Here is a 9,495-nt window from a genome sequence, read left to right on the forward strand (position 1 = left end):
GCTTTGGTGCTTAGTGGAATACTAGAGAAAGAGAATCCATTACAATTCAGCTAGTGGCTATGATCAATAAACCCTGTGCTAGTTGGTTTTATTCTGCCTATCAATTTTTTAATATTCACATGTTTATGTAGTTTTTTGTCACGTCCTTTGTCTTTTTTAATGGCAAATTAACGACCAGTCTTGAATGGTACAAAAAAGCCATGCTTGCACATTAAAGAAGAAATATGCTTTGTCAAAACAGCAGGAAACAAAAATCTGTGATAGTATTTCCAGCAGGGCTTTTATTGCAATTTTCCAATCATGTCTCCAGCTCCAGTGCTGGAAGCTGTAGTCTTGTAAAAACAGGAGAAAGGTGACAATCCTTTGGATTTACTCAGCTACACTTCAGAGCGCACCAAATCCAGCTTCCTAATCCAGTTCCCACAAGACGAATTAGATGAGGCATATGCTAAAGCCAAACAACATAATAATTGAAACAGAAAAAGAAGCGGGATTGTAGCATAGTTTGATAGAGAAATTGCATTAAATCTAATGTGGTGCATATTTAGCAATGAGCAGAAAGTCATGGTACAAATAGTGTTGATCTCTGCATTGCCCTCCCAACCCATGCAGGGAGGTGTCAGTCCAGCTAAGCCATGACTGACACCTCATGACTGACTGGAACCAGAGAGGTGTCAGTCACGACTTACATGCCCTGACATGTCCCTGGTTCACTGACACTGGTGACAAAGCTCCCACACACCCCACAGCCCCTGACCCTCCAAGGCAAGGGTGTCACACATGCTCGAGCCTTCAGGGATCACGGCTGCACAGGCTCCTGATGCTGCTGCACCTCTCACGCTCTCTAAAGTCCTGGTGATGCTCTGATTCAGTGCAAACTCAAAGCAGCACAAACCTGGCACTCTTAGTGCTGCTGCGTCTGCTTTTGTATGGGTATGAACACAACATCAGGGTATTCTCTTCTGTTTACTTCAAGAGACCTGCTGTGATCTCGGTTTAGATGTTAGGAACTGACCAGGTTACACAGAATTGGGAATTAAAGTTTACAGGACAAAAAAAATAACCAGCAGTCCAGTGTGAAATGTAGAAGTGACTCTCCTTTTTGGAGATGACAAGATGGACAAGGGGGAGAAAGAAGTGTCTGTCATTCAGCAAGGACAGCAAAGGATCCTGAAAGCTGAACAGTGTTTCCATTGTTTTAACACAAGCTCCGCTTCTCTACTGAAAGATCCAAATGACAAGGACACTGAGGGTTTCTTTCTCTTCACTGTTTGTTTCCCTAGTAACAAATACACAAGCTGCACTGTTAGATACCATCCTTTTCTCTCTCTCTCTTTTTTTTCTTCTTTTTTTTTTTTTTTTTTTTTTAAGATAGAGACATATCAAGGATTTATTCAGTGCTTTCAGTGGTAGCAGGTTAAGGTTGATTGTACAAGTGAACCTCTGATACAGCATGATGTACTTCAGAGTACTGCATGTTGTCAGTGGAAGAGGCAGTGAAATAACTTAAAAAGCATGGAAGAAAAATGTTTGCATCTTGATGTCTGGATCATTCCTTCCTTTGCTTCTGCAGGATATGTTAAATCTCAAAAGTTTGGTGACTAACCAAATTTTAAAGTTGGTCTTAGAATTTCAAACTCTAGATTCTCTGTGTTAGCTGAAAGAAAATCACTGAAAGAAAGAAGAACTATTTTTAAAAAGCTAATTTAACTACTTTCCTATATGTTTGCCATAAATGCAAGCTTACTAATGAAGACCAAAAATCTGATCTTGTTTTCTCAGTTACTCAGGTTTGTAACACTGTGTTCTCCAAAGTTCTCCAGGGAAAAGAAATATGCATCTTTTTCTTGGGATATGGCAGCAACTGGTCTAAAGAGTATAATCTAGAAATAACTGACAAAATTCATATCAAACTTCTGATTCTATAACATGAGAACACAACGTTAGTATTAATTATAAACCAGCTTGTTGCTAGGTCATAAATTATGCTGGTATTTGTCACAGTGTATGTCAGTTACTTGTCTGGAATTGCCTGTGTAGGGAAGTATTTCAGGTGAACAAATAAATTAGTATCTTTTCATTTGGGATGCTCTCTAAAATCTGTAGAAATAGGTTTTAAATTGTACCACTTATGCTGATATAAAACCTGCAAACCCGAAAAAGATGCAGTGAAGCTGCATCTTCAGTGGATCAGGAAATATCAAGCAATATGATCAGCTGTCCTGAAACACTTTGATGTCTCAAGCTACCCTCAAGTGGAGAATAGGCAGAGGAATTTGTTTGGGGGTTATGACTCAAACAAACCTGTATCATGATTGTTATGTGATGTAGACATCTGCTCATATACATATAAATGGATGTGATGTGGGAAAAAGGCAGAATCACCCAGAGCTCCAGATCCCTAATTCAGGAGAATAAATGTTCTCTCTATCAGAGAGCTGAAATATACACCACTGGAGAGTGATTTGTCATCGGCAAAATCTGCATTGCTCTGTTTATCCCCACCATCACTGTGAAAGATCTACTTTATCTCTTTTGAATAGCAAAACCAGATTTTAATTAAACTTTTTAATATTCAGACTGACAGATATACAGGTATCCTACCTAGAGCAGAGAAGTTCACCAGGGAATTAGCCAGCACACTACCCTTCAAGCCTCAGCATGCCCTAGAAGCTAGATTAAATTTTTTTGTTTCCCCAAATTTGTTTTTTTAATAATTTAATATTGACTTCCACCTGAAAATCTAGACCTTTCTTTACATGATAACAGTAAGAGTTGAGTTTTGTTGTATACTTCTTTTGGTCTTTAAACAAAAATATAAGGCCAAAAAAAGAATCATCATGCTATAAGCACAGTAATGAAAATGGTGACCTTAAGAACAAGTGACAGCCATATTTTTTGTTGTAAATTGGTTTTTGTGCTAACCGGGCTGTGGAGAGATAAAGTTTTGTCTTTTTGCCTCCAAAGCAGAGGCAACTGCAAGGATTGTGACCATGCTGGGTAAGTGAGGAAACCTGCAATTGGTCATGTCTGCTTCTCCTGATGGCTTTGGCTGTTGACTTTGCAGAATGTCTGTAAAGAGACTCAAGAGCAGAACAGACAATTGCTGTGTGTAAATACATGTGTGTATCTCTAAAACTTACAGCAGTGTTTTTCTAATGGGAGAATTTGTAACTGTTCTATTTTGTTTATATCTGGCACAATCAATTACAACCTCTAGAACTGCAGGATTCACGAATCAGGACCCTAAGGTGAGATACAATAGAAATTAAGTCCTAAAAGTGGATAAAGTCTGAACACAAGTGTTTTGACTCATTCTAATATGCTTTAGACTGTTACAAAAGAAGATTCAGGACCAAAAAGCAATGCTAAAAATCTACAATTAAAGGTCTTTCTATTTTAATTAAAACTGTAGATATAGGCAGTGATATGAGCTGTGCATTATATCTCTCAGTGCTAACTCTCAAATTCCAAATCTTACTGTCTATGGACAATCTAACTCAGGTGTCTGTTTATGGGAAATAAATATAAGCATTTTATGTATCAAATACAGATTCCTTCTGATAGTTAATGTTGTGAAAGCATACTAGAGGTGGAAAACAGGATGAAAGTGGTGGCCAATCTTTACATTTGTTTGTGACCTGTTTCAGAATTCAGTATTTGGATTTAATTTGTGATGATGAAAGTGCATTGGTATAGATGACTGAACTGGACAAAATCTGTCAGCAAACTAGAGCTCTACCCCATTAGTTCTGTAATTTCCACCTCATCTCTGAGAAAGAAATATTAGTTATTTTAAGCCATCTCAAGCTCCTTTGCAAGGGGTGATGTCTAGATCATTTCCAGAGACTGAAAAGACAGAACTGTTCTGAACTCCTGATAGTGGCTATGTGATTCTGAATGCAGAGAGGGCTGGAGTTGGTGCCTCCAGCACAAAACATTGAGATTGTAGACAAGGATCAGACGGCACTTAACCAGAAGACTAGAAATGGCATCATCAGTTTTCCAGCTATTCACTCCTTGTAGGTAAATTACACACTAGAGTGGAATATTTAGCATGCAAACAGGAGTGGCAACACAGTAAACCAGCACAACACGTAGAAACTAATTGCACTTGATGAGGACCATAGCGTTTAAATCACAAAATCAGATGCTAGCAGGGAGTGTCTGTATTTAGCAGTGAAGAAAGCAGAAGATGTGTTTCTCTGAGGCAAAAGGAAAAGGTAGTAGAATAAAGAGAACTATGTAAGCTTTTCAATGTATACGTACATATTAAAAAATCCACCTTAATGTAGGATTGTCATCTATTTCATGCAGCTATCAACTTCTTGGCTGATTGTTGGCCAGCTGTTGCTTATCTGGGAAGTTAAACCTGTCTATTGTGAGCCACAGAAAAGCAGAGATTCATTTTGTGTTGATACATGTTTTGTAAAAACACATTCTGCATATGCTTGCCTATATATGCAAAACATTTGGCTAGAGGCAGGATTCAAACTTTTTTTATGTTTGGATTGTTCAGTTTCCTTTTTTTCCTTTCTTCTAGGAGTTGTGTTTCTCATCTTAAAACTTAGACTTATATTTCCATCTTCATTTTCTATCCTGCCCAGATTAGGGCATCCAGCACAAATATATTCTGTCATTTCACAGATAAATAGAGCCAGGGGATTACTGTAATCATGTGGTACAACTTACTGGGAGACAGAAGCCATGTGACTGGTGACATGACTTATTTAAACCAGAACAACCCTTAGGGAAACATCCTAGAACATCCTGTCTCTACAAATTGTTAATTCCTTGTTCCAGTCATTAATTACTCTCATTGACACAGATATATCTATCTATAGATCTATATATCTTATTTTTCCCTTGAATGTTTAATTTTACCTTTCAGTTGCTTTTTCCTCCATCTCCATAAGATGGAGGAGATAACAGGACTCACTATAGACATAAGAGCATCCTTCTAAGTAATCGCATTTTGAAAAGCACATTTTTCAATTTCTAAGTTATTTCTATATCTCTTCTCAGATTCTTTTCCAAGGTATCAAATGATTTCTTGAGCTGTGGATTCCAGCAGTGATTTTTGTTCCTGTCAAGCATGGGACTGTCCTTTTCCTATTTAGACAGTCAGATGATCATATCTATCTGTTCAATTAATTGCCAGTTCAACTGATTCTTCATTGGGATCCCCAAAGGCATTTCAGAATTGCTGTTCCCACTTCAAAAGCAGGAATGCCTGAGAATCTTATTATAAGGGGCAAGCAAAACCAAAGCTAGCTAATTGATGGTAAAATAATTTTCAGCTTGTTAGTGTTTTCTTGTGAATCAGGCTGGACACGTCAAATTGAAAGCTTGGCCACATTCAGAAGGCATCTCTTATCGAGAATGACCAGTAGCTCACCTGGAGTTTCTCATAGAAGGTGAATTTCATTTAATTTTGGAGGCAAATTAAAAGTTTCCACAGCAAAGAAATGCTCTAGGAAAAATTAAATTGAAACAGATTTTGATTAAGATTGACTTCCTGTGGTAGCCAGCCCATTTTTTACAGTGCAAAATGCAACAGGGCATTGAACTATTCTCTGGAATTATATGAAGACAGATATTAATAAAGAGCTGATTCTTTTTGCAATGTTGAGATAAACATACAAAGTAAATGGTGATGTTGGCCATGGAAATTTTCTGGGAAGGACAAAAACAAAAGCTTTTATTGTACTTAATATGAGTTTAGTGTAACTTAGTGTAACTTTGAGTGAGAAGGAGACTGAAGAGAAGGACAGTTATAACAAGAAAAAAACAGATGTTCTGTGACTATCAGAGCACAAGGTTGTATACTGTAATTTGACACTTGACACTTAGTGTTTTTAGTAACTTACCTAAAAAGTGTCTACAAAGATTGCTGGAAGGAGAAAATACAAAGCAACCCCTGTCTTCCTGCCCTTCACACTGGGGTTTTTAAATTCACTGTGGCAACTGCTAAAGCTGCCTCTGCTAATTTATTACTTGTATTGATACACCTGATTCTGTAAGATTAACTCAAAGGCCTTATTTGCCACCCTGTAATTTTTCCCTCCTCTTGATCTTTCGTTCTTTTTTTCCCTCAGGTCATTTAATTCCATAAACCCCTGGAGAATGCAACTGAGTCTAAAGACTAGTTTTATTTAGAGTCAAGGAAAAGCATCACTGATTTTTATTTTTTGTTATCAGATTACCTGTATGTTTCATTTATAGGTTGGAATGAGTTATATATGAATTCTGTACCCTAAATACTAGAAGTTTCTGATTTTTTTTTTCTCCAGTGGATTTTTATTTTCTCCAGGGCTATCTCAATTATTGAGAAGTGAACGATCCTATTAAAACTACGGAAGGATTTAGAGATAAAAACAGCCTAACACTGTCCCACTGGAAAGAGGTGCCTGGTATTGTACTGGCTCCATCTTGTGGCTGAAAGGGCACTGATTCTTTATAACAGGTTGACCCTTCTTGCCATCATTCTTATGTAAATATTGATAAATAAGTGTGTGAACTTCCTTTGTAACTTTTGGGACAAGTGGCTTAAATGTTTCTGGTAATAGAGAAGTGGGGAGACCGGTTGAAGATAAGATCATCCTCCTGAACATCCTCCTGGTTGTTGGCAGAGGAGCCTCAGCCAGCCAGAGGGAGAACAAGCATCTACCAGCACTTTTTGACTCTAACCTGCACTAATGCTGCTGTTCATTATAAACTTGGTGCGGCCAGTAAAGCAATTTGCCATTTGCCTTCAAGAGGGGTCTTGAATTTCTACCAAAACATAAACACAGATCAGTTTTGTTTATTTTGGCAGCATTTTTTTTTTCTTTTCTAAAACAAATATCTTTTCAAGTGGTTGTCATTAAATAATGTGCTAGCATTTGAATGGAAGAAAAATCAGATACCTTTCAATTAACCTTTTCCTGCCATCCCTGAACTGTGTTCAGTAAGTGCCTCAATTTGACTGCTCAACCACCTCAACCATGAACTCAGCCTAGGAAAGGACAAAACACACAGCAGGAATTACAGAAGGCTGCCAACACCTCGGCTCACTGACCACATGGCTCAGCTAGTGCCTGCTTCATATTCCAGTTATGTAGGCTCATATTTTGGTGCATAGCACAACTATCTGTTTTCTTCAGACTGCAAAAAAGTAAATAGTTCACTTTTAGCACCTTCAGTGTTGGCGGCAGGAAGGCAGTGAGCTGCCAGGGCATGCTGGATGTTCTGTTCTGTTGTGTATCAGCTTGTGTGTTACTGGATAGAGCTTCTAACAGGCACAGTTAGAAACAGCACTCTTCTCTAAAAATATTGCCACAGATGCAAGATTGCAGAGATCAAGAGAATACAAATTATGTTTGCAGAAACTGGTAGAGGGTTGGTTACCAGGTACAAGGCAGGATAAGGCTGGATGCACCACTATTTTGGCAGTCTTAATACGAAAGGCATATCTTCTGATCCATACAATGTGGAAACAAAGTGCCTGTTTCCAAGGAGTCACAGGCCCCAGCAAAATACGCATGGCAAGAAGAGTCTCTCTTGCTATGCCATACAGAGAATCCATGCTATCCAAGCATGACTGACAAAGCATCTTTACCTTGTAATGTAAGTGCCAAGCTGGAAGACATTCCATAGCTAGAATTCCATTTGATATCCCCTGCAGACATGCTCAGAAATCTGAAAATAAATGCAGGTTTGCAAGACTGCCACAGTGAGTTGAAAGTATCGGTCTCACTCTCTCTGCTGTACATCATACCCATTCCATAAAGCAAATTCACTCAGAGCTGCACTATAGTTTTATGTGAAGAATTCCCTGCTAAATTTTGTACCAAGAAAGAATTTTTGCATCAAGTGTGTCACTTGGTCAGGAGGCACTGTGCACACAGTATATATCTACTGTGCTCTGTACTGTGCCATACAGCTGCTGAACACTCACTCTGCTCTGCTCTGGTACTGACATGTGTGTCAGAAAGCTTGCTGAGCCTGGCACAGGGGCTGGTGCAGCTTGTGGCCCAGGGAGGCAGCACAGCAGAGGAACAGGGTGGCCAGGCTGCTGCAACCACAGCATGATTAGTCTTTTAAATGGCTGGAACAAGGGTGGGAGGAAGCTATAAAAGACTCTCTTACATCTGCTCGAGACAGCAACATCCAGCACTACACATAAAATTTACCAAGCGTGTGTCACAGAAAGTAATAACAATTACTTAAAATAAGACAGAGGTATTGCTGCTGCTTCATAGTCCACAGTGTGCCAGGATAGAAGGTTGTTGTCTGGTAACAGAGGGGTGAAATGCAAATATTGCAGTGCCATCTCAGCTGGTATCTAAGTTCTGGGGAGGCTGGCACTCAGGTGGATCTCACCTGCACCAGCTCGGGGTTACAGCCTTCAACATCCTTCTCTGCATCCACATATTCCAGAAAAGTAGCGCTGATGCTAACCCACTGTGCAAAGGAACTGTCACAGGTGCCTTTGTCCTTTGCTTTTCTGAAACCCATTTTTTATCCTAGGTTTTGCTTTTGTAGTCTCCTATCTTATCCTTAAGAAGACCTTGCTCAGCCAGAAATACCCACATTCCAGGGCCTTTCTGGGATATCTCAAACTTTTAGGTTCTAAAAAAAGTCACCTGGGACATCTGCATGGCTTGGTGGGCACAGGACCAGCTGCTCTGGCAGGAGTACACAAGCACAAGTCAACATTACTCACATTTGATGAGAAAAGTGATACCTGCTCTTGTGTGAGCTAAAGAATTACAGAGCAGAGCAGACAGCATAACTGTCTGAGCAGGGTGCGAAGCAGGGCATGGAAACCCTCAGAACAGCTATTGGAACCAGCAAAATCCCCTGAGCATCAGTATCCAGAAACTTCCTGCAAGACACTTCACTGCTGCTACAAACAAGATTCTGCAATCCCTTGGATATTGTTACAGGAGAGAAATAAGTGTCACATCTAAGCTGGGTGTATAAAACACAGCAACAATCTAGTAAAGTTAATTTTTCATGTTACAAGCTATACTGTTCCCTCAGTCCTCTATCTTGAATTGCCCTTCTGATACTTCTGCCAGTATGTGTGGAGCACGTGGATGGGAAGGGAGATGAGAAGAACAGATTGTACAAAGTCTGACAATCATAACCAGCATAATCATAAGCATTAATACTCATATTAAGAAAGTTCCCAATGCCTCACCTTGCTTTTGTGCTTCACTCCCTAGCAGGGTAGTGTGCTTTTATCATAGGTGTTTGGAATTGCTTGGACCCACACCAGAAATTAGGGGGAAAAAAGGAAGAATGATCAAATCAGTCCCATGCAACAAAATTTTCTTGAAATCCTCATTTCTACTGCTTTGACCAGTCATACTGTACACCCGCTGTGAGACTCAGACTGCTTTAAAAACAAACAGGCACAACAAAACAACCAACCAAACCCAAAACAAAAGAACCCCTGAATCTACCACATAAAAAATAGAAGTTTTCACTTACAGTTTCAAAGGTATG

The sequence above is a fragment of the Lichenostomus cassidix genome, chromosome 15 (genome assembly GCF_008360975.1).
Source record: "Lichenostomus cassidix isolate B80296 chromosome 15, HeHo_3.0, whole genome shotgun sequence".
Lineage (NCBI taxonomy): Eukaryota > Metazoa > Chordata > Aves > Passeriformes > Meliphagidae > Lichenostomus > Lichenostomus cassidix.